The sequence below is a fragment of the Somniosus microcephalus genome, unplaced genomic scaffold, assembly GCF_052327205.1.
Source record: "Somniosus microcephalus isolate GS21.2 unplaced genomic scaffold, FLI_Smic_1.0 scaffold99, whole genome shotgun sequence".
Classification (NCBI taxonomy): Eukaryota; Metazoa; Chordata; class Chondrichthyes; order Squaliformes; family Somniosidae; genus Somniosus; species Somniosus microcephalus.
The window spans coordinates 427,041-454,299 of NW_028225286.1; the positions used below are offsets into that span (position 1 = coordinate 427,041).

The window sequence follows — 27,259 nt, forward strand, 5'->3', positions numbered from 1 at the left end:
TGAACCCTGACACGGTCTGTAACTGAACCCTGAAACAGTCTGTAACTGAACCCCGACACGGCCTGGAGCTGAACCCCGACACGGTGTGCAACTGAACCCCGACACGGTCTGTAACTGAACCCTGACACGGTGTGTAACTGAACCCCGACACGGTCTGTAACTGAACCCTGAAATGGTCTGTAACTGAAACCTGGCACAGTGTGTAACTGAACCCCGACACGGTCTGTAACTGAACTCCGACAAGGTCTGTAACTGAACACTGACATGGTGTGTAACTGAACCCTGACACGGTGTGTAACTGAACCCTGACACGGTCTGCAACTGGAACCCGACATGGTCTGTAACTGAACCCTGGCACGGTGTGTAACTGAACACTGACACGGTCTGTAACGGAACCCCGACACGGTCTGTAACTGAACCCCGACACGGTGTGTAACTGAACCCTGACATGGTGTGTAACTGAACCCTGACACGGTCTGTAACTGAAACCCAACACAGTCTGTAACTGAACCCCGACACGGTGTGTAACTGAACCCTGACATGGTCTGTAACTCAACCCTGACACGGTGTGTAACTGAACCCTGACACAGTCTGTAACTGAACCCTCACACGGTCTCTAACTGAACCCTCACACGGTCTTTAACTGAACCCCGACACGGTCTGTAACTGAAACCTGACGCGGTCTGTAACTAAACCCTGACACGGTCTGTAACTGAACCCTGACACGGTCTGTAACTGAAGCCTGACACGGTCTGTAACTGAACCCTGACACGGTGTGTAACTGAACCCTGACACGGTGTGTAACTGAACCCTGACACGGTCTGTAACTGAACCCTGAAACAGTCTGTAACTGAACCCCGACACGGCCTGGAGCTGAACCCCGACACGGTGTGCAACTGAACCCCGACACGGTCTGTAACTGAACCCTGACACGGTGTGTAACTGAACCCCGACACGGTCTGTAACTGAACCCTGAAATGGTCTGTAACTGAAACCTGGCACAGTGTGTAACTGAACCCCGACACGGTCTGTAACTGTTCCCCGACACGGTCTGTAACTGAACCCTGACACGGTGTGTAACTGAACCCTGACACGGTGTGTAACTGAACCCTGACACGGTGTGTAACTGAACCCCGACATGGTGTGTAACTGAACCCTGACACGGTCTGTAACTGAACCCTGACACGGTGTGTAACTGAACCCAGACACGGTCTGCAACTGAACCCTGACACGATGTGTAACTGAACCCCGACACGGTCTGTAACTGAACCCTGACACGGTCTGTAGCTGAACCCTGACACGGTGTGTAACTGAACCCTGAAAAGGTCTGTAACTGAACCCTGACACGGTCTGTAACTGAACCCTGACACGGTCTTTAACTGAACCCCGACACGGTCTGTAACTGAACCCTGACACGGTCTGTAACTGAACCCAGACACGGTCTGTAACTGAACCCTGACACGGTCTGTAACTGAACCCTGACACGGTGTGTAACAGAACCCCGACACGGTCAGTAACTGAACCCTGACACGATGTGTAACTGAACCCCGACATGGTGTGTAACTGAACCCTGACACGGTCTGCAACTGGAACCCGACATGGTCTGTAACTGAACCCTGGCACGGTGTGTAACTGAACACTGACACGGTCTGTAACGGAACCCCGACACGGTCTGTAACTGAACCCCGACACGGTGTGTAACTGAACCCTGACATGGTGTGTAACTGAACCCTGACACGGTCTGTAACTGAAACCCAACACAGTCTGTAACTGAACCCCGACACGGTGTGTAACTGAACCCTGACATGGTCTGTAACTCAACCCTGACACGGTGTGTAACTGAACCCTGACACAGTCTGTAACTGAACCCTCACACGGTCTCTAACTGAACCCTCACACGGTCTTTAACTGAACCCCGACACGGTCTGTAACTGAAACCTGACGCGGTCTGTAACTAAACCCTGACACGGTCTGTAACTGAACCCTGACACGGTCTGTAACTGAAGCCTGACACGGTCTGTAACTGAACCCTGACACGGTGTGTAACTGAACCCTGACACGGTGTGTAACTGAACCCTGACACGGTCTGTAACTGAACCCTGAAACAGTCTGTAACTGAACCCCGACACGGCCTGGAGCTGAACCCCGACACGGTGTGCAACTGAACCCCGACACGGTCTGTAACTGAACCCTGACACGGTGTGTAACTGAACCCCGACACGGTCTGTAACTGAACCCTGAAATGGTCTGTAACTGAAACCTGGCACAGTGTGTAACTGAACCCCGACACGGTCTGTAACTGTTCCCCGACACGGTCTGTAACTGAACCCTGACACGGTGTGTAACTGAACCCTGACACGGTGTGTAACTGAACCCTGACACGGTGTGTAACTGAACCCCGACATGGTGTGTAACTGAACCCTGACACGGTCTGTAACTGAACCCTGACACGGTGTGTAACTGAACCCAGACACGGTCTGCAACTGAACCCTGACACGATGTGTAACTGAACCCCGACACGGTCTGTAACTGAACCCTGACACGGTCTGTAGCTGAACCCTGACACGGTGTGTAACTGAACCCTGAAAAGGTCTGTAACTGAACCCTGACACGGTCTGTAACTGAACCCTGACACGGTCTTTAACTGAACCCCGACACGGTCTGTAACTGAACCCTGACACGGTCTGTAACTGAACCCAGACACGGTCTGTAACTGAACCCTGACACGGTCTGTAACTGAACCCTGACACGGTGTGTAACAGAACCCCGACACGGTCAGTAACTGAACCCTGACACGATGTGTAACTGAACCCCGACATGGTGTGTAACTGAACCCCGACACGGTCTGTAACTGAACCCTGACACGGTCTGTAACTGAACCCTGGCACGGTCTGTAACTGAACCCTGACACGGTCTGTAACTGAACCCTGACACGGTGTGTAACTGAACCCCGACATGGTGTGTAACTGAAACCTGACACGGTCTGTAACTGAACCCTGACACGGTGTGTAACTGAACCCAGACACCGTCTGTAACTGAACCCTGACACGATGTGTAACTGAACCCCGACACGGTCTGTAACTGAACCCTGACACGGTGTGTAACTGAACACTGACACGGTGTGTAACTGAACCCTGAAACAGTCTGTAACTGAACACTGACACGGTCTGTAACTGAACCCTGACACGTTCTTTAACTGAACCCCGACACGGTCTGTAACTGAACCCTGACACAGTCTGTAACTGAACCCTGACACGGTCTGTAACTGAACCCTGACACGGTCTGTAACTGAACCCTGACACGGTGTGTAACTGAACCCCGACACGGTCAGTAACTGAACCCTGACACGATGTGTAACTGAACCCCGACATGGTGTGCAACTGAACCCCGACACGGTCTGTAACTGAACCCTGACACGGTCTGTAACTGAACCCTAGCACGGTGTGTAACAGAATCCCGACACGGTCTGTAACTGAACCCCGACAAGGTCTGTAACTGAACCCTGACACGGTGTGTAACTGAACCCTGACACGGTGTGTAACTGAACCCTGACACGGTCTGTAACTGAACCCCGACACTGTCTGTAACTGAACCCTGGCACGGTGTGTAACTGAACCCTGACACGGTCTGTAACTGAACCCCGACACGGTCTGTAACTGAACCCCGACACGGTGTGTAACTGAACCCTGACATGGTGTGTAACTGAACCCTGACACGGTCTGTAACTGAAACCCAACACAGTCTGTAACTGAACCCCGACATGGTGTGTAACTGAACCATGACACGGTCTGTAACTGAACCCTGACACGATGTGTAACTGAACCCTGACACAGTCTGTAACTGAACCCTGAAACGGTCTGTAACTGAACCCTGACACGGTCTTTAACTGAATCCCGACACGGTCTGTAACTGAAACCTGACACGGTCTGTAACTGAACCCTGACACGGCCTGTAACTGAACCCTGACACGGTCTGTAACTGAACCCTGACACGGTCTGTAACTGAACCCTGACACGGCGTGTAACTGAACCCTGACACGGTGTGTAACTGAACCCCAACACGGTGTGTAACTGAACCCTGACACAGTGTGTAACTGAACCCTGACACAGTCTATAACTGAACCCTGACACGGTCTGTAACTGAACCCTGACACGGTCTGTAACTGAACCCTGACACGGTTTGTAACTGAACCACGACACGGTGCGTAACTGAACCCTGACACGGTCTGTAACTGAACCCTAATACGGTGTGTAACTGATCCCTGACACGGTGTGTAACTGAACCCCGACACGGTGTGTAACTGAACCATGACACGGTCTGTCACTGAACCCTGACACGGTGTGTAACTGAACCCTGACACGGTCTGTAACTGAACCCTGACACGGTGTGTAACTGAACCCTGACACGGTGTGTAACTGAACCCTGACACGGTGTGTAACTGAACCCCGACACGGTCTGCAAAAGAACCCCGACACGGTCCGTAACTGAACCCTGACACGGTGTGTAACTGAGCCCTGGCACGGTCTGTAACTGAACCCCGACACGGTTTGTAACTGAAACCCAACAGGGTCTGTAACTGAACCCCGACACGGTCCGTAACTGAACCCCGACACGGTGTGTAACTGAACCCCGACACGGTGTTTAACTGAACCCTGACACGGTGTGTAACTGAACCCCGACACGGTGTGTAACTGAACCCCGACACGGTGTGTAACTGAAACCCGACACAGTCTGTAACTGAACCCTGACACGGTGCGTAACTGAACCCCGACACGGTCTGTAACTGAACCCCGACACGATGTGTAACTGAACCCCGACACGGTGTGTAACTGAACCCCGGCACGATGTGTAACTGAACCCTGACAGGATGTGTAACTGAACACTGACACGGTGTGTAACTGAACCCCGACACGGTGTGTAACTGACCCCCGACACAGTCTGTAACTGGACCCTGAAACGATGTGTAACTGAACCCCGACATGGTGTGTAACTGGACCCTGACACGGTCTGTAACTGAACCCCGGCATGTTGTGTAACTGAACCCCGACACCGTCTGTAACTGAACCCCGACACAGTCTGTAACTGAACCCCGACACGGTGTGTAACTGAACCCTGACACGGCCTGTAACTGAACCCTGACACGGTCTGTAACTGAAACCTGGCTCGGTGTGTAACTGAACCCCGACACAGTCTGTAACTGTACCCCGACACGGTCTGTAACTGAACCCTGACACGGTGTGTAACTGAACCCTCAGACGGTGTGTAACTGAACCCCGATGCTGTGTGTAACTCTACCCTGACACGGTCTGTAACTGAACCCAGACACGGTGTGTAACTGAACCCTGACACAGTCTGTAACTGAACCCTGACATGGTGTGTAACTGAACCGTGACACGGTCTGTAACTGAACCCTGACACGGTGTGTAACTGAACCCCGACACAGTCTGTAACTGAACCCTGACACGGTCTGTAACTGAACCCTGACACGGTGTGTAACTGGACCCTGAAACGGTCTGTAATTGAACCCTGACACGGTCTGTAACTGAACCCTGACACGGTCTTTAACTGAACCCCGACACGGTGTGTAACTGAACCCTGACACGGTCTGCAACTGGAACCCGACATGGTCTGTAACTGAACCCTGGCACGGTGTGTAACTGAACACTGACACTGTCTGTAACTGAACCCCGACACGGTCTGTAACTGAACCCCGACACGGTGTGTAACTGAACCCTGACATGGTGTGTAACTGAACCCTGACACGGTCTGTAACTGAAACCCGACACAGTCTGTAACTGAACCCCGACACGGTGTGTAACTGAACCCTGACATGGTCTGTAACTCAACCCTGACACGGTGTGTAACTGAACCCTGACACAGTCTGTAACTGAACCCTCACACGGTCTCTAACTGAACCCTCACACGGTCTTTAACTGAACCCCGACACGGTCTGTAACTGAAACCTGACGCGGTCTGTAACTAAACCCTGACACGGTCTGTAACTGAACCCTGACACGGTCTGTAACTGAAGCCTGACACGGTCTGTAACTGAACCCTGACACGGTGTGTAACTGAACCCTGACACGGTGTGTAACTGAACACCAACACGGTGTGTAACTGATCCCTGACACGGTGTGTAACTGAACCCTGACACAGTCTGTAACTGAACCCTGACACGGTCTGTAACTGAACCCTGACACGGTCAGTAACTGAAACCTGACACGGTCTGTAACTGAACCACGACACGGTGCGTAACTGAACCCTGACACGGTCTGTAACTGAACACTGACACGATGTGTAACTGAACCCTTACACGGTGTGTAACTGAACCCCGACACGGTGTGTAACTGAACCCTGACACGGTCTGTCACTGAACCCTGACACGGTCTGTAACTGAACCCCGACACGGTGTGTAACTGAACCCCGACACGGTGTGTAACTGAACCCTGATACGGTGTGTAACTGAACCCTGACACGGTCTGTAACTGAACCCCGACACGGTCTGTAACTGAACCCTGACACAGTGTGTAACTAAACCCTGGCACGGTCTGTAACTAAACCCCGACACGGTCTGTAACTGAAACCCGACACGGTCTGCAACTGAACCCCGACACGGTCTGTAACTGAACCCCGACACGGTGTGTAACTGAACCCCGACACGGTGTGTAACTGAACCTTGACACGGTGTGTAACTGAACCCCGACACGGTGTGTAACTGAACCCCGACACGGTGTGTAACTGAACCCCGACACGGTCTGTAACTGAACCCTGACACGGTGCGTAACTGAACCCCGACACGGTCTGTAACTGAACCCCGACACGATGTGTAACTGAACCCCGACACGGTGTCCAACTGAACCCCGGCACGATGTGTAACTGAACCCTGACAGGGTGTGTAACTGAACCCTGACACGGTGTGTAACTGAACCCCGACACGGTGTGTAACTGAACCCCGACACGGTCTGTAACTGAACACCGACACGGTCTGTAACTGAACACCGACACGGTCTGTAACTGAACCCCGACCCGGTGTGTAACTGAACCCCGACACAGTGTGTAACTGAACCCCGACACGGTCTGTAACTGAACCCTGACACGGTGTGTAACTGAACACCGACATGGTGTGTAACTGAACCCAGACACGGTGTGTAACTGAACCCCGACACGGTGTGTAACTGAACCCTGACATGGTCTGTAACTGATCCCTGACACGGTCTGTAACTGAACCCCGACATGGTATGCAACTGAACCCTGACACGGTGTGTAACTGAACCCCGACACAGTGTATCACTGAACCCCGACATGGTATGTAACTGAACCCCGACACGGTGCGTAACTTAACCCCGACATGGTGTGTAACTGAACCCTGACACGGTCTGTAACTGAACCCCGGCATGGTGTGTAACTGAACCCTGACACGGTCTGTAACTGAACCCCGACACGGTCTGTAACTGAACCCCGACACGGTGTGTAACTGAACCCCGACACAGTCTGTAACTGAACCCCGACACGGTGTGTAACTGAACACCGACACGGCCTGTAACTGAACCCCGACACGGTGTGGTAAACCACTGTCATACCTGTCTGTGTCTGTATGTGTATTCCACTAGGTACAGGTCTGGACATGCCTCGGCTGACTCCTCCCACTATTCCAGGTATATAAGTGACTACCTCCCAGTCCCTTAGTATTCTGGACGGGTCGATCACTCGAGACAAGACCTTCATTCTTTAGTTAATAAAAGCCTGATTGTTACTCGCTCAACTTCAGTCTTTTGAGTAATTGATGGCGCATCACACGGTCTCTAACTGAACCCCGACACAGTCTGTAACTGAACCCCGACACGGTCTGTAACTGAACCCCGACACGGTCTGTAACTGAACCCTGACACGGTGTGTAACTGAACCCCGACACAGTGTGTAACTGAACCCCGACACAGTCTGTAACTGAACCCTGACACGGTGTGTAACTGAACACCGACACAGTGTGTAACTGAACCCAGACACGGTGTGTAACTGAACCCCGACACGGTGTGTAACTGAACCCCGGCAGGGTGTGTAACTGAACCCTGACACGGTCTGTAACTGATCCCTGACAAAGTCTGTAACTGAACCCTGACACGGTGTGTAACTGAACCCTGACACGGTGTGTAACTGAACCCCAACACGGTGTGTAACTGAACCCCGACACGGTCTGTAACTGAACCCTGACATGATGTGTAACTGAACCCCGACATGGTGTGTAACTGAACCCTGACACGGTCTGTGACTGAACCACGACACGGTCTGTAACTGAACCCCGACACGGTCTGTAACTGAACCCTGACACGATGTGTAACTGAACCCCGACATGGTGTGTAACTGAAACCCGACACAGTCTGTAACTGAACCCTGACACGGTCTGTAACTGAACCCCGACACGGTCTGTAACTGAACCCTGACACGGCCTGTAACTGAACCCTGACACGGTGTGTAACTGAACCCTGACACGGTCTTTAACTGAACCCCGGCATGGTGTGTAACTGAACCCTGACACGTTCTGTAACTGAACCCTGACACGGCCTGTAACTGAACCCCGACACTGTGTGTAACGGAACCCTGACATGTTGTGTAACTGAACCCCGACACAGTGTGTAACTGAACCCCGACACGGTGTGCAACTGAACCCTGGCACGGTGTGTAACTGAACCCCGACACGGTGTGTAACTGAAACCCGACACGGTGTGTAACTGAACCCCGGCACAGTCTGTAACTGTACCCCGACATGGTGTGTAACTGAACCCTGACACGGTGTGTAACTGAACCCGACACGGTGTGTAACTGAACCCTGACACGGTCTGTAACTGAACCCCGACACGGTGTGTAACTGAACCCCGACATGTTGTGTAACTGAACCCCGACACGGTGTGTAACTGAACCCCGGCACGGTGTGTAACTGAACCCTGACATGGTGTGTAACTGTACCCCGACACGGTGTGTAACTGAACCCCGACACGGTGTGTAACTGAACCCCGGCACGGTTTGTAACTGAACCCTGACACGGTGTGTAACTGAACCCCGACATGGTGTGTAACTGAACCCCGACATGGTATGCAACTGAACCCCGACACGGTGTGTAACTGAACCCCGACACGGTGTGTAACTGAACCCCGACATGGTATGTAACTGAACCCCGACACGGTGCGTAACTGAACCCCGACACGGTGTGTAACTGAACCCTGACACGGTGTGTTACTGCACCCCAACACAGTGTGTAATTGAACCCTGACATGGTGTGTAACTGAACTCCAACATTTGCATTTATATCGCGCCTTTCATAACATCTCAAAGTGCTTAACAGCTGACAAAGTGTTTTTTGAAGTGTAGTCATTGTTGTAATGTAGGAAATGCCGCAGGAAAATCAACGCTGGAGCACTCAAATACCCTGCTAAGAAAGCCCTATTCAGCCTGCTCCTCACAACCAACCTGGCGACTCCCTGTGATTCAGAGACACAGAGTGTCCACAGCACCTGGTCTGCACTCAAGGTCTCCACAATCAGCACCTGTGAAGAGACGCTCGGTCACTCGACCAGGAAATATCAAGACTGGTTCAACGAGAATGACCAGGAGATCCAGGAGCTAATAACTCACAAGCACAAGGCATTCCTGATCTGGAAACAGCAACAGAACTCGAGAGCAAGAAAGCAGCTCTCCAGACGCCTGAAGGCCAAGATCCAACAGAAAACTTGTGACCTAAAGAACAGATGGTGGGTGGAGAAAGCGCAGGAGATCCAGCAGCTAGCCGACAACCACGACATGCGTGGATTTTTTAGCGCAGTCAAGACCACCTACAGCCCATGCACCCAAGGTCCTACCCCACTGCGGGCCAAGAACGGAGAGGTCCTCATCAAGGACAGAGAGGCAATCAGTGCCCGCTGGAAGGAGCACTTCGAAGATCTCCTTAACCGAGACTCTGTCTTCGACGCGAGTGTCCTCAACTCCATCCCGCAACATGCTACCCGCCACCACCTCAGCCCGGCATGAGGTTGAAAAGGCCATCCGACAACTGAAGGCCTCAGGAGCAGATGGAATCCTCGCCGAGGCACTAAAACATGGTGGAGAAGCACTATTGGTGCGAATACATGAACTCATTTCTCTTATTTGGAAGGAGGAGAGCATGACAGGGGATCTCAGAGATGCCGTAATCATGACCATCTTCAAGAAAGGTGACAAGGCCGATTGCAGTAATTACAGAGGAGTCTCCCTGCTGTCTGCCACAGGGAAAGTCATCACAAGAATCCTCCTCAATCGCCTTCTCCCAGTGGCTGAAGAGCTCCTCCCAGAGTCGCAATGCGGATTCCGTCCACTAAGGGGCACAATGGACATGATCTTCACCGCACGTCAACTACAAGAGAAATGCAGGGAACAGCACCAACCGCTGTATATGGCCTTCTTTGACCTCACAAAGACCTTCGACACCGTCAACCGTGAGGAATTATGGAGTGTTCTCCTCAAATTCGGCTGCCCTCAAAAGTTTGTTACCATCCTCTGCCTGCTTCACGATGACATGCAAGCCGTGATCCTGACCAATGGATCCACGACAGATCCAATTCATGTATGGACCGGGGTCAAGCAATGCTTTGTCATCACACCAACACTCTTCTTGATCTTCCTGGCTGCAATGCTCCATCTCACCCTCAGTAAGCTCCCCACTGGAGTGGAGCTAATCTACAGAACAAACGGGAAACTGTTCAACCTCCGTCGCCTTCAGACTAGATCCAATGTCGTCCTATCCTCTGTCATCGAATTACAGTATGCAGACAATGCTTGCGTCTGCGCACATTCTGAGGTCGAACTCCAAACCATCATCAACACCTTCACCGAAGCATACGAGAGCATGGGCCTTACACTAAACATCCGTAAGACAAAGGTCCTCTACCAACCTGCCCCCGCCACACAGTACTGCTCCCCGATTGTCAAAATACATGATGAGGCCTTGGACAACGTGGACCACTTTCCATACCTCGGGAGCCTACTGTCTACAAGGGCAGATGTCGATGGCGAAGTCCAACACCACCTTCAATGTGCCAGTGCAGCCTTCGGTCGCCTGAGGAAGAGTGTGTTTGAAGACCAGGACCTCAAACCCAGCACCAAGCTCATGGTCTACAGAGCATTAGTGATATCCGCCCTCCTGTATGCTTCAGAAACATGGACCATGTACAGCAGGCACCTCATAGCACTGGAGAGGTACCACCAACGCTGCCTCCGCAAGATCCTGTAAATCCATTGGCAAGATAGGCGCACCAACGTCAGTGTTCTCGCTCAGGCCAACATCCCCAGCATCGAAGCTTTGACCACGCTCGATCAGCTCCGATGGACGGGCCACATCATCAGCATTCCCAATATGAGACTCCCAAAACAAGCGCTCTACATGGAGCTCCAACACGGCAAGAGAGCCCCAGGTGGGCAGAGGAAATGCTTCAAGGACACCCTCAAAGCCTCCTTGAAAAAGTGCAACATCCCCACTGAAAGATGGGAATCCCTGGCCCAAGACCACACAAAGTGGAGGAGAAGCATCCGGGAAGGCGCCGAACACCTCGAGTCTCTTCGCCGGGAGCAAGCGGAAGCTAAGCGCAAGGAGCGCACGTCAACCCAAGCACGCCACCCACCCGCCGCTTCAGCCACCGTCTGCCCCACCTGTGACAGAGACTGTAGGTCCTGCATTGGACTCATCAGTCACCTGAGAACTCATTTTTAATGTGGAAGCAAGTCATCCTCGGTTCCGAGGGACTGCCTAAGAAGAAGAAGTAGGAAAGGTTGCAGCCAATTTGCGCACAGCAAGCTCCCACAAATAGCCATGTGATAATGATCAGATCATCTGTTTAAGTGATTTTTGTTGAGGGATAAATATTGGCCAGGACACCGGGGAGAACTCCGCTGTTCTTCTTCAAAATAGTGGCCATGGGATCTTTTACGCCCACCTGAGAGGGGAGACAGGGCCTCAGTTTAACGTCTCATCCAAAAGACGACCCCTCCGACAGTGCAACATTCTCTCAATGGTGGCACTGGAGAGTCAGCCTAGATTTTGTGCTGAAAGTCTCTGGAGTGGGACTTGAACCCACGACCTGCTGACTTTGAGATGAGAGTGCAACCCACGGAGCCACGGCTGACACCGTGAACGTGACACAAAGCAGTACTCCTGGAGCCTCCCACACTCCTCCCAAAGCAGTGCTCCTGGAGCCTCCCACACTCCTCCCATGACTGGGGTAGGAAGGACTATGGTGTTTATAGTGTTAACCTGCTGGTTGAGAACTTCATCTGGTGCCATCCACTACCAGTGCACTGAGTGAAAAATCTGTAACGCATTTTCTACAATTATTGAAGCATTTCTAAAGATCAATCTCCACACGTACAAAGTGTTTACGCTATTTAATTGCATGAAATTCATCTGCAAGGTGTCTCTGTTGCTTGGTCTTAGAGATGGAAAGGAAAGTATGAATCAAAGAGGCTCCGCCCATCTTCGCCCAACAGCCTCTCACCCGATTTCGTAGGGAAACCTTTACCCCATCCCTCACCTGACATCATCACTTGATGTAAACTCAAACCCCTCCAAACTCCAAACCCCAAACACTTGCGTGCAGCTCGCCCTGCAGGTCTGCTACGCAATGACTTTCAAAGGTCATTTTTGGATTCTAAGGGAATCAAGGGAAATGGGGATAGGGCGGGAAAGTGGAATTGAGATCGATGATCAGCCATGATCTTATTGAATGGCGGAGCAGGCTTGAGGGGCTAAATGGCCGACTCCTTCTCCTATTTCTTATGTTCTTAAAGACACGAAAATTGGTGGGGTGGTAAATTGCGAGGAGGAAAGCCTCCGGCTACAGGACGATATAAACAGGTTGGTCAGATGGGCGGAAAAGTGGCAAATGGAATTTAACCCTGAAAAGTGCGAGGTGATGCATTTTGGACGGACAAATAAGGCAAGGGAATACACAATGAGTGGTAGGACCCTAGGAAGTACAGAGGGTCAGAGGGACCTTGGTGTACATGTACATAGATCCCTGAAGGCAGCGGAGCAGGTAGATAAGGTGGTTAAAAAGGCATATGGGATACTTGCCTTCCTTAGCCGAGGCATAGAATATAAGAGCAGGGAGGTTATGATGGAGCTGTACAAAACGCTGGTGAGGCCACAGCTGGAGTACTGTGTGCAGTTCTGGTCGCCTCACTATAGGAAGGATGTGATTGCTTTGGAGAGGGTGCAGAGAAGATTCACCAGGATGTTACCTGGGATGGAGCGCCTCAGCTATGAAGAGAGGCTGGACAGGCTGGAGTTGTTTTCCTTGGAGCAGAGAAGGCTGAGGGGGGACCTGATTGAGGTGTACAAAATAATGAGGGGCATAGATAGGGTAGATAAAGAGGAACTTTTCCCCTTAGTGGGGGGGTCAATAACAAGGGGGCATAGATTCAGGGTAAGGGGCAGGAGATTTAGAGGGGATTTGAGGAGGAACTTTTTCACCCAGAGGGTGGTTGGAATGTGGAACTCAATGCCTGAAAGGGTGGTGGAGGCAGGAACCCTCACAACATTCAAGAAGCATTTGGATGAGCACTTGAAATGCCATTGCATACAAGGCTATGGACCAAATGCTGGAAAATGGGATTAGACTGGAAAGGGATGGATGGGCGGCGCAGACACGATGGGCCGAAGGGCCTCTTTCTGTGCTGTAAAACTCTATGACTCTATGACATGATGACCAAAGGCTGCAGTTAGGGTCAAGTAAAATGTGTCATTTCAATTTTTGCTTTGAAGAAAAAATAAACCCAGGAGGGCTACAATGCCCATCATTTATCAAAATTGACACCCATTCATACATGAAGTCATTCAACTACCTATTTATGGCCCCACCTTCTCTCCCAAGGAAACACACAAATTGAAAACTCGGGTAATGCATTTCCTCTGATGGGGTCTGGTAGTTTATTACAGAATATTTCTAATGATACGTTTAAACCTTTTGATCCGGTGTATTTTAGCGTTATATCAATTGGATTTTGTAATTGTGCACCGTACATCAATCTGACAAGTCCTTGCACTGTGCCGCATGCCAGTAAGAGGTTACTTCAACAAATCAACCCAAATTAAATCAACTGCATTTCGTAACAAACACTGTGATTGTACAGGCCATATCAAATTAAGTTATCATTTCACTAAACCCGCCCACATATATTTTCCAAAAACTGGTCTGTTCTGAGGATGAGGAATCTAAGTAAAATATATTTTACATACAAGTTCTTCCAATATTGAAATCTCTCTCTGACAGCCATTTGTACATCAGGGTTTGGTCTCCCTCTGTGTGCTATTTTTAGAGTGCAGTTAGTGGGCTGGATTTTGATACTGGGGCGGGCTGGGATCGTGTAATCTGCATTTCGTGTTAGCCACCCAATTCTACATCGATGTGGGAAAATTCTGCCATTTTAACTTAATTGGCCAATTGAGTTCCAACGTGTGGGAACCCATGGCCAATGAGCTTTTCCAGTCTGAAAGTCGCCTCCGATGACGTCATCATTGCTGCTGATTTAAGGTCTGCAACAAGCCTTGCTTCTTCTGCAGACTGCCAACCATTTGGCCTTTGCAGTGAGAGGCACCTGCAGGAAGAATGGCCAGCGAGAGACCTAGGTCTGCACCCCGCTTCAATGACATTGCCCTGCAGGCTTTAGTAGAGGGAGCAAGAGCACATAAAGAGGTGCTCTTCCCTTCTTCAGAGAGGAAGAAGCCTCCCCAGCACAGCAAGGCTGTGTGGATCCAGGTGGCAGAGGAGGTCAACGCTTTGTCAGTAACCCGCAGAACCTGGCTTCACTGCAGGAAGCGATTTCATGACCTTCTGCGCACTGGAAAAGTGAGTATGAATTTCCCATCACCCTCAATCTGATCTCCATTGCCTCTCCTCACCAGCACTCAGCTTTAGCAATCTCTTCCTCCACATCCCACTTGACACTGACATCCATGCACCCTTACCCATTCCCTCTCTCTCTATGGTCACATTCACCTAACTATTCGGCTATGCAGCCCTCACACTTCCTATCACTGTGATGCTATGAAAACAACTTACAACACACAGGGAGGGCCCTTGGTCTTGCCACCTCACTCCATCTTTGTCTCCTTCTAAGTACCTATGCTATGGATTCTCTACACTCACTCCTTCATTCTCACTCAAACTCCACTTGTCTCCCTCATTGCAGGAAAAGAGAGCTCACAATAAGAGAGAAAGAGCGAGGACAGGAGGAGGGCCACCCTCAGTAGCCCACCTCACCCCCTGGGAGGATGTGGTCCTGGAGATCGTGGGAGTGGAGGATGATGCGCAAGTGGAGAACGGACAGACGAGTGCATCACAGCAAGCTGGTGACAGAACAGTTTTCCATCTCTCTCATTGACATTGCATGAGTCGCTGATAATGATTCTGAAGCTCTAACAGATGGACTTATGATCATCTGCAATATGCAATGTGCATGTAACCTTGGCATCACATCTCAGACTATTTCCTTTACTCCCCCACAGGACCATCGCAAGCACCCATCCCCACTCTCCAGGAGGAAGATCCTGAGCATCCAGAATCCTCAGAGGAAGCTGCAACCTCTGAGGGCGCAGCATCAGCAGAATTAAGCGCACCCTGCACCAGCGCAGACACTCACACCTCGATGGGACCTTCGGGACATAGAGTTGTCACCTTATGTATCACAGCTCACAAGTGAGCATCAGCAGATTGTGGAGACAGGGACAGCAGTGGAGAGTCCTAGTCAGAGGGCGCAGGACTCTCCCAGCTCGGCTCAGCTGCATGTCGACCCTCTGCCTCTGGGTCCATCCACAAGATCAACGGTGCTGGAACTCCAGGAACAGATGCAGGAGTCTCTGGCAGATTTTGTCTCCAGGATCGCTGCAAGTGTGGAGTGAATGTAGGAGTCCATTGCAAACATGAGCAGAGTCTTTGTGGAGCCATTGGCACATGAATGTATCACCATGGAAAGGATGGCAACCTCCATAGAGGTGATAAGTCGCCAGAGTGCAGAAAACATGGTGAGTGTTCTGAATAGAATGACATCTCTGGTGGAGCGATGGTCATCAATTGAACAGAGAAACCAGACCTTCATGGAAGTCCTTCTGAGTAGGACTGCCAGTGCAGATACGGGTCCCCATGGCCCCCCTGATGTGCAGCAAGGTGCTCTCAAGCCACTTGCAAGCGCTGAGGGGGACCTGACCCATGAGAGGGAAGTTGGTGGCTGACATCAAGGAAGTGGGGGCTCCTCGCCAAGCGTTCACACTTCCATACCACTGCAGAGCCCTCGGTCAGAGCCCCACCAGAGTCCAGATCCAACTGAGATCGGCGTCTCAACCTCTGCACAGACGCAGGAGCAGCAGACTGTTGGCGAGCCCTCACAGGTTTGCAATCCAAGAGGACGCCCGCCAAAGGTGTCGAGGCAGGAGCAGCAAGAAACTGAGCAAGGGGCCTCCACATCTGCTGAAGCCACAGGGGAAGCACTACGTAGGAGCACGCGTAAGAGAAAGATACTGCACAAATAGTCACAAGGGTAGTCACTTGGGAGAAATTTGATGTTTTATGTTGAAAAGCCATCAGATGATTACTGTAAATACAAAATCTGATGGCTACTGCTGTAGTTGTAGCGTGTGTCATTTCGCGAATGGGACTTCCACATTGAGGGCTTAGGATTACTTGCAATTGTCAGTATGGTGGTCAAATTGCTAGGAATCCGCTGGTTCTTGGCTATTGTCGATGCTCAGATAAGAAGCTGCGAGGCAAAAGTGCTTGATTGGCTAGGCTAAGCAAATCTTGCCAAGATGAGTGCATTCCTTGTATCCCGGGCAGCAATGTTCTCGCGTACTGCTGCTGCTGGTTGATCGGCCTCTGCAAGATGTTCGTTTTTGCTCTCCTCCTCCTCCTCCTCCTCCTCCTCCTCATCTGAGGAGGATATGTGAGGAGCCACTTGGTCCTCAGGAATCTGCAAGCCACAATGCTGTGCCATGTTGTGAAGTGCACAGCAAACCACGACGATTCTGGAGACCCTGGCTGCTGAGTACTGACCTATCCAGACATCTGAAGCGCATCTTCAGCAAACCGATGGTTTGCTCGATTATGGCTCTGGTGGACATGTGGCTGGAGTTGTAGCTCTCCTCAGCTTCGTTGGATGGGCTCCTCAACGGCATCATTAGCCACGTCTTCAGGGGATAGCCCTTGTCTCCAAGTAGCCATCCGTTAGCTTGGTCTGGTGGACTGAATAGCGGAGGCACACTAGACTGGCGCAGTATGAAGGAGTCATAGCAAATGGAATTTAGCCCTGAAAAGTGTGAGGTGATGCATTTTGGGAGGACTAACAAGGCAAGGGAATAGACAATGAATGCTAGGACCCTAGGAAGGACAGAGGATCAGAGGGACCTTGGTGTGCATGTACATAGATTCCTGAAGGCAGCAGGACAGGTAGAAAAGGTGGTTAAAAAGACATATGGGATACTTGCCTTCATTAACCGAGGCATAGAATATAAGAGCAGGGAGGTTATGATACAGCTGTACAAAACGCTAGTTACGCCACAGCTGGAATACTGTGTGCAGTTCTGGTCACCACACTATAGGAAGGATGTGATTGCATTGGAGAGGGTGCAGAGGAGATTCACCAGGATGTTACCTGGGCTGGAGCACTTCAGCTATGAAGAGAGACTGGACAGGCTGGGGTTGTTTTCCTTGGAGCAGAGGAGGCTGAGGGGGACCTGAATCAGCATAACTTCGACCCCCTTGTATTCTAGTCCTCTAGATATAAAGGCCAGCATCCCATTAGCCTTTTTGATTATTTCCTGTACCTGTTCATGACAAATCACCTTCTCAGGGCAATTGACGACAGGCGATAAATGTGGCCTTGCCAGCGACGCCCACAGCCTGAGAAGAATCAAAAAAATGATGTTGGCAGTGAGCCAAGTATCATTTGTCACTGTCTCCCACCTCTAATCTTCATTAATTCAGTTAGTAATCAGGACCTAGGAGGCTGTAAATAGATGGATCTAATGTGCCAAATTGCCCTGGATCACATGGGCTCTTACCTTCTTGACCAGTCTCCCATGCGGGACTTTGTCAAAAGCCTTACTGAAGTCCATGCAGACTACATCAACTGCACTACCTTCATCCACACACCTAGTCACCCCCTCGAAAAATTCAATCAAATTGGTTAGACATGATCTCCCCCTGACAAAGCCATGCTGACTATTCTTGATTAATCCTTGCCTCTCCAAGTGGAGACTAATTCTGTCCCTCAGAATTTTTTCCAATAATTTCCCTACCACTGATGTTAGGCTCACTGGTCTGTAATTCCCTGGTTTATCCCTACTCCCCTTCTTGAACAATGGTACTACGTTAGCTGTCCTCCAGTCTTCTGGCACATCCCCTGGGGCCAGAGAGGTTCTGAAAATTTGTGTCAGAGCCCCTGCAATCTCCTCCCTTGCCTCACACAGCTGCCTGAGATACATTTCGTCTGGGCCTGGGGATTTATCCAATTTTAAGCCCTCTAGAACTGCTAGTACCTCCTCCCTCTCAATGCTAATTTGTTCAAGTATATCACAATCCCCCTGCCTGATTTCTATCCTAAATCGTCCTTCTCCATAGTGAACACAATTGCAAAATATTCATTTAAAACCTCATCTACATCTTCTGGCTCTACACACAGATTGCCACTTTGGTCCCTAATGGGCCCTACTCTTTCCCTGGTTATCCTCTTGCCCTTAATATACTTATAGAACACCTTGGGATTTTCCTTTATTTTGCCCGCCAGTGTTTTTTCATGCCCCCTCTTTGCCCTCCTAATTTCTTTTTTAGGTACCCCCCTGCACTTTCTATATTCCTCTAGGGCTTCCACTGTTTTTAGTCCTTTGTATCTGCCAAAAGCCTCCCTTTTTTTCCTAATCCATTCTTGTATATCCCTTGACATCCTGGGTTCCCTGGACTTGTTGGTCCCACCCTTGACCTTTACGGGAACATGTTGGTGCTGTACTCTCTCTCTATTTCCTTTCTGAATGACTCCCACTATTCTGATGTGGATTTTCCTACAAGTAGCTGATCCCAGTCCACTTTAGCCAGATCCTGCCTTATCATATTAAAATCGGCCTTCCCCCAATTTAGAACCTTTATTTCTGGTCCATCTTTGTCCTTTTCCATGACTACCTTAAATCTCACCGAATTATGGTCACGGTCACCAAAATGCTCTCCTTCTGACACTTCTACCACTTGCCTGGTTACATTCCATAGAATTAGGTCCAGTACCGCCCCCTCTCTTGTAGGACTTTCTACATGCTGGCTCAAAAAGCTCTCCTGGATGCACTTTAAGAATTCCGCACCCTTTAAGCCTTTCACACTCTGACCATCCCAGTTAATACTGCGGAAGTTGAAATCTCCTACTATTATTACTACACTTCTCTGAGATTTGCCTACATATCTGTTCCTCTACCTCCCCCTGACTGTTTACACTCCCAGCAAAGTGCTTGCCCCTTTTTGTTTTTAAGTTCTACCCATATGGCCTCATTAGAGGAACCTGCTAAGATATCATCCCTCCTTACTGCAGTAATTGACTCCTTGATTAATATTGCAACACCCCCTCCTCTTTTACACCCCCCTCTGTCTCGCCTGAAGATTCTATACCCTGGAATATTGAGCTGCCAGTCCTGCCTCTCCCTCAACCATGTATCTGTGATAGCAACTGTGATGAAATATGCCATTCATCACTCGTCTGTCTTCTCTGTGTGATTGTGCCTGTGACTGTGGTTTAGTTTCAGTTTCATTTCCCTTACCTCAGTTCCATTTCCTCACCTTGTATTGTATTGTGTGTAGGGCTCTGCCCATACCTGGCCCCTATGTAAGCAGGCTCAGCGTGCTTCACATCCAGTACTGCAGACCTCTGGATGGAAGACACCTCTCCACTGTGTGTTACCTTCTAAGTTAATAAAAGCCTTGTTTTGTTCCGCTAACATTGAGTCTCGGATTTATTGAGGCACATAAATTTTATTAACTTACTTTTCAACACAATGGATCAACTCTTGAAACCCGAACGTTTGGATTTGGACCAGCATGCTTCGGAGCATCGGCATGCTTCGGACACTGGTTTATGTGTATGGAATTCTTCCTGGACAATTCGGCAGCCGTCACAGGCGCTACGGACGCTGAAAGTATGAAACTCGGAATCCTGCAGAATTGGGTAAGCCACAGGGTTTACCCCCTCATCCAAGACGCCGACATGTACCCGGCTGCCTGCGACATCTTAAAGGTGCATTACCAGCAGCCTACGAATGAGCTGTATGCTAGGCATCTGCTCGCTACTCGCGCACAGCGAGGAATCGCTGGATGAGTTCCTAGTCACCCTGAAAACGCTTGGCAAAGACTGCAAGTGCCAAGATGTAAAAGCCGCAGTGTACACTGACGAGCTTGTTCGCAATGCCTTCATCACAGGCCTCAGCTCCACTTACATCCGGCAGAGACTGCTGGAAAAAACGGGATTGGACCTGAAACAGGCTGTGGACACAGCGCGATCCCTGGATGTGGCCCAGAGAAACTCAGACGCCTACTCTTCAGCCCGCGCCGCCCATGCTGCCACGTGTGCATCAAGGGCGCCGCCATCTTGGAAGGCATCTTCCCCGCCCGGCAGCCCGACACCGTCGGGGCCCCGCTCTCCCCCCAGAAGCCCTACGACAGCCGCGACGCGTCGGGGACCCAACTGCTACTTCTGCGGGTAGTCGAAGCACACCAGAAACCTGTGCCCGGCGAAAGGCACCACCTGCTTTAAGTGCGGTAAGAAGGGGCACTTTGGGAAGGTGTGCAGAGGGAACCCCGCCGGAAAACCCGCCACCGCCGCGTGTGCGCCGTGGGAGTGGCCATCTTGGACGCCATCTTGCCCGACCTCGTGGGGTCCGCCATCTTATGAGCAGACAGCATGGACGCCATCTTGTCTCGATCAGGGCCCTACAGTGGCATCGGTCACAGTGGCCCAGACCAGGCCACACCCGCAATCCAAATCAATGGTGGACATCGAGGTAAACGGGTGCGGGGTTAAATGTTTAATTGACAGTGGAAGCACGGAGAGTTTTATCCACCCTGACCTAGCACAACAACTCTCCCTAAAGGTGGTCCCTACTCGGGGTACCATCTCTATGGCTGATAAAACCCAGACATCGACCATTATGGGTTACTGCACGGTACAATTGTCCATTAACGGAACTGTATACGATAATTTTAAAGTACTAATCATGAAGAATCTATGTGCGAGCGTGATCTTGGGCCTGGATTTCCAGTGCCACCACCAAAGCATCACGCTCAATTACGGTGGGTCCCAGCCGCCCCTCACAGTGTGCGGTCTGACTACCCTGAAGGTAAAGCCGCCTTCGCTATTCGCGAACCTTACCCCTAACTGCCGGCCAATAGCAACCAAAAGCAGGAGGTACAGCTGGGAGGACAGGCGGTTTATCGCGACCAAGGTAGACAGGCTCCTGAAGGAGCGCATTATTGAACGCAGCAACAGCCCGTGGCGCGCCCAAGTGGTGGTGGTAAGGGGTAGCGAGAAGAAACGGATGGTGATCAACTATAGCCAAACGATCAACAGGTATACCCAGCTAGACGCCTACCCGCTACCCCACATATCAGAAATGGTGAACCAAATCGCCCAATACCGGGTGTTCTCCACCATCGACCTCAAGTCAGTGTACCACCAGCTCCCTATCAGACCAGAGGACCGCCCGTACACCGCCTTCGAGGCGAACGGACGCCTCTACCAATTCCTCAGAGTCCCATTTGGGGTGACGAATGGGGTCTCGGTCTTCCAGAGGGAGATGGACCGCATGGTCGATGACCACCACTTGCAGGCAACCTTCCCCTACCTCGACAACGTCACCATCTGCAGTCACAACCAGCAGGATCATGACTCGAACCTCGAGAGGTTCCTGAAAACCGCAAAAAAACTCAACCTCACTTACAACGAGGACAAGTGCGTTTACAACACCACGCGCCTCTGCATACTAGGCAGCGTGGTGGAGAATGGGGAAATCGGACCAGACCCCGACCGATTGAGCCCCCTACGGGAGCTGCCCCTGCCCAACACTCCCAAAGCCCTGAAAAGGTGCCTGGGGTTATTTTCTTATTATTCCCAATGGGTCCCCAACTACTCCGACAAAGCCCGCCCCCTCTTGAAAGCATCCTCTTTTCCGCTCTCTGCTGAGGCCCATGCCGCCTTCAAAAGCATTAAGCGGGATATTGAGCGGGCCATGTGTGCCAGCGCCACCGGGGATTGGCTACAGACCCTCCACAATGACCTCTGCCACCCAGGGGTCACGCGGCTGTTCCACTTCATAAAGTCCCGTAACTGACCCTACTCGATCGAGGAAGTTCGATCTCTGACCAGGAATTGCCGCACTTGCGCTGAGTGCAAGCCTCGGTTCTACCGCCCAGATAGAGCCCACTTAATCAAAGCTACACGGCCCTTTGAGCGGCTCAGCTTAGATTTCAAGGGCCCCCTCCTGTCCGTCGACCGCAATGTTTACTTCCTGAAAATTGTGGACGAATACTCCCGTTTCCCATTCGCCTTCCCCTGCCCAGACATGACCAGCGCCGCAGTCATTAAATGCCTCAACAGCCTGTTCTGCCTGTTCGGTATGCCGAGCTACATCCATACGAATAGGAGGGCGTCCTTCATGAGTGAAGAGCTACGCCAGTACATGCTGTCCAGGGGGATCGCCATGAGCCGTACCACCAGCTACAACCCCCGGGGTAACGGTCAAGTGGAGCGAGAGAACGGGACAGTATGGAAAGCAGTCACTCTAGCTCTAAGGACCAAGGGCCTCCCTATCTCCCGCTGGCAGAAAGTCCTCTCAGATGTGCTCCATTCGATACGGTCGCTATTGTGTACTGCCACTAATGCCACGCCTCATGAACGAATGTTTGTCTTTCCCCGGAAATCCACCTCAGGCGTATCCATGCCGTCATGGCTCTCCACCCCAGGTCCGGTATTCGTTCGAAGGCATGTGAGGGGCCACAAGATGGACCCTCTCGTGGAGTCAGTGCACCTACTCCACGCCAACCCCCAATACGCGTATGTCCGGCACGCCGACGGAAGGGAGGACACCGTGTCCATAAAAGACGTCGCCCCAGCCGGTAACGACAACAACCACGACAACAGCAGCAACAACGATCACAGCAACTCTTACCCACCCACTACTCTTTCATCACCCCCGGAAGAACATCGACCAACGGTACCCCCACCAACTACCCCTTCAACAACCCTGGTGGCGCCCCCGGCAGAGACCCAGGAGGCCACCGGGGACACCCAGCCGACACCCGCGGCACCACAACAGCCACGTCGGTCACAGAGGACTATCAAACCCCCGAACAGACTAAATCTATAGAAGGGGTGAATGTGATGAAATATGCCATTCATCACTCATCTGTATTCTCTGTGTGATTGTGCCTGTGACTGTGGTTTATTTTCAGTTTCATTTCCCTTACCTCAGTTCCGTTTCCTCACCTTGTATTGTATTGTGTGTAGGGCTCCGCCCATACCTGGCCCCTATGTAAGCAGGCTCAGCGTGCCTCACATCCAGTACTGCAGACCTCTGGATGGAAGACACCTCTCCACTGTGTGTTACCTTCTAAGTTAATAAAAGCCTTGTTTTTGTTCCGCTAACATTGAGTCTCGGATTTATTGAGGCACATCAGCAACAATATCATACTCCCATGTGTTCATCAACACCTTCAATTCATCTGCCTTACTCGCAAGACTCCTTGCATTAAAATAAATGCCATTCAACCCTGCCATACTCCCTTGTGCCGTTACATCACTGCCACCCAACTCACATCAGCGAATTCGATGCAGAATGAGGACTGAATGGCCCACCTACTCACTGGAAAAGTTCACCGAAGATTAAGAGGTGCCCTATTCCATGCTTCCTCACATTCTTAATCACAGAATAGAATCTTGTGACATGTAGAATAGGACAAACGGGAAAATTCAACAAAGTTGCATTCCCGGTGCAGAAGCCATGAGCACAACTCAAAGAATCAGCCTTTAGTACGGCAGCCGTACCTCTGACCCATGTCGCAGTGAGCTAGGTTTTGCACGGGCATGGAAGCTTACTGAATTTACTGTGATTTTTTTCCTTGGATCAGGACTATTAGTATGCATCAGGAATTCAATATGATCAAAGTGCACCCGGAAGGGATTAAACAACAAATGACATTTATACAGTGCCTTTAACATAGTAAAACATCGCAAGGCGCTTCACGGAAGCGTTACCAGACAAAATTTGACACTAAGCCACATAAGGAGAAATTAGGGCAGGTGTCCAAAAGCTTGGTCAAAGAGGTAGGTTTTAAGAAGCGTCTTAAAGGAGGAGGGAGAGATAGAGAGGTTTAGGGAGGGAATTCCAGAGCTCAGGGCCTCAGCAGCTGAAGGCGATTAAAATCAGGGATGCTCAAGAGGCCAGCTTTGGAGGAACGCAGATGTCTCGGGGGGCTGTGGGGCTGGAGGAGGTTACAGAGGGGCGAGGACATGGAGGGAATTGAAAACTAGGATGAGAATTTTAAAATGCTATAATTCAGATTAGATACACTGTATTCTTTTAGAAAATTATTTCCATTTGAAACAGATTTCCATGGTCTCTTTTGCCCCCAATAGATTGTAACCAATATTGATGTTCAGTTTCATTCTTCTTGCTCTTCCAGGTGTCACTGTGGCTTCCTCTGCATGGTCGGAAGTGCCGTCTTTCGGACGAGACGTTAAACCGAGGCCACTCAGGTGGATGTAAAAGATCCCACGACAATGTTTCGAAGAAGAGCAGGGGTGTTCTGGACAATATTTGTCCCTCAACCAGCATCAGCAGGAACTGGGTGTAGCATACTGAAGAATGACGACCTCAGGTGAAGGAAGACCCCAAAGAACCCTGAAACTTAGGTAATGCGACCAGGTACGGTAAGATCTCACTGGAAGAACAATGGCAGGAAGACAGGTGCAGAAGCCAGCAGATGGAGTACGCAATGTGCCAAGATCTGGTGGATTCCATGGTCATCACGTGACTGATCATTAAAGTTGTATGTTCAAAAATTTGCTTGTGTGTAGTTGTGTCAGCTAAAATCTAGGTGGCTTTGTAAAATATTTCTTCTCAAAAGACTTAGCAATTTCTCACTTGGAGGTCATGATTTCTAGAAGCGCAGAACGGTCTTCACGGTTGAGTAATGAGGCTCTAAACTTTAGGAGAACAGGTAAATCATTCAGAGAACAATCTGTCTGTCATGCATCATGGCCAACTGCTTTATGTTGAAACTATGAAGTGGTGAAAAACCTACGAGGAGCCTTTCCGTCATGGTGCACTGAACGTTGCCTGCAAATGTCACCACACATTATTTTGAAGAGGAGAATTTTTCCAAGGGAAGATGATGAAGTAATGTTTAAACAAAACATGGCCCCTCTTATGTGAGGCCACTGAACTGTTGCAGCCAGTTCAAGGAAGGGGATGGAATGCTTAGGCAGTCGCAACTTATATTCGCAGAATCACAGAATCTACAGTGCAGATAGAGGCCATTTCGGCCCATCGAGCCTGCACCGACACATATCCCACCCTATCCCCGTAACCCCACGTATTTAATCCCCTAACACTAAGGGTCAATTTATCATAGCCAAATCAACCTAACCTGCACATCTTTGGACTGTGGGAGGAAACCAGAGCACCCGGAGGAAACCCACGCATTCTCCCCGTGTTTGCGTGGGTTTCCTCCGGGTGCTCCGGTTTCCTCCTACAGTCCAAAGATGTGCGGGTTAGGTTGATTGGCTATGATAAATTGACCCTTAGTGTTAGGGGGGATTAAATACGTGGGGTTATGTGGATCGGGTGGGATATGTGTCGGTGCAGGCTCGATGGGCCGAAATAGCCTCTATCTGCACTGTGGGGTTTCTGTGATTCTGTGATTCTGTGAATGTGCAAACTCCACACAGACAGTTGCCCGAGGCCAGATTTGAACCCGGGTCCCTGGCGCTGTGAGGCAACAGTGCTAACCACTATGCCACCGTGAACTTGATTCATTTCGTTGGGTGGCTTTTCATCAATTGATCGGAAGAGGATTTCAAGCTGTTGGATCAGGTCCAGTATCAGCCCCTTCCTGGTTAATTGTGTTTGCTGTGTCAAGTTGGTTGTAACTGTTTAGCTAAGACAGAGCACTAGGGATACCTCAGCTTCCCATTGGATGCATCAGTGACCTCAGGGGGCGATGCTCTGCCCAATGAGTGTCCACTGAGCCCCCTGACTCAACCTCAAGGAAAAAGGTTGACCTTTCAACCCTCGATATTAAGGGTGCTACCAACATGCACGGAACTCTGTCTTATCCAATTTGTGCACAGCAAGCTCCCACAAACAGGAATGTGATAATGACCAGATAATCTGTTTTAGGTGTTGGTTAAGGGATAAATATTGGCCAGGACATGGGGGAGTACTGCTCTTGCCCTTCTTCAAAATAGTGGCCGTGGGGTCTTTTACTTCCACCAGAGAGGGCAGATGGGGTCTCGGTTTAACGATTCATCCGAAAGACGGCACCTCCGACCATGCAGCACTCCCTCAGTACTGCACTGGAGTGTCAGCCTAGACCTTGGGCGCAAGTCTCTGGAGTGGGACTTGATCCCACGACCTTCCAACTCAGAGGCAAGAGTGCCACCACCTACCACCCCATTCCTGCTGAAAAACAGGCGCTAGCAAGGCGAAAATGAGCTGGATGTCCTCCCTTCTCTGCACTTAACTTAGCAAATAAAAACCTTAAGAAAGGCAGAACATCTGTCATGTTTGTCAAACACTGATTATTTATTTTCAGAAAGAGTCCGTGGCTGTTATAAGTTAAACAATCTAGTACGTCTTTGTTGCAACAGAAAACTAGAGTTGGGATGATCGCGCTACATTCCTCCCTTCCTTTAAGAAAGAATGACAGCATATATGTAAAAAACACAAATAAGCCGGATTCCTAAAACATTGCATGTGAATTTTCAAACAATACACTGAGGTAGTGAGGTCTGAAACAGAACGTGCAAGTAGCAGTGCTCGATTCTGGATACTGCAGATAGTAGATTCTCTTTTGGTAACATTGCACATTGTGCAGCTTGGACTAGTTGTATCTTTGTGGATATGTACCTAGGTCACTGTGTTCCATGGGATGTTTGCGTGGCGGTCTATGGTTGGTTGGCTGCAGGCACCAGGCGAAGCCACCATTGATTCCCACAT

General features: G+C 50.5%; 1 long non-coding RNA gene across 1 annotated transcript in view; it reads left to right on the forward strand.

Moving 5' to 3' along the window:
* LOC147083070 (uncharacterized) overlaps positions 1-25,104 on the forward strand; it is a 101,487-nt gene extending 76,383 nt beyond the window's left edge. The window contains exon 2 of the long non-coding RNA XR_015075989.1: positions 24,723-25,104. This is a non-coding gene — a long non-coding RNA (uncharacterized LOC147083070). The remainder of the gene's footprint in view (positions 1-24,722) is intronic.
* The last annotated feature ends 2,155 nt before the right edge of the window (positions 25,105-27,259 follow it).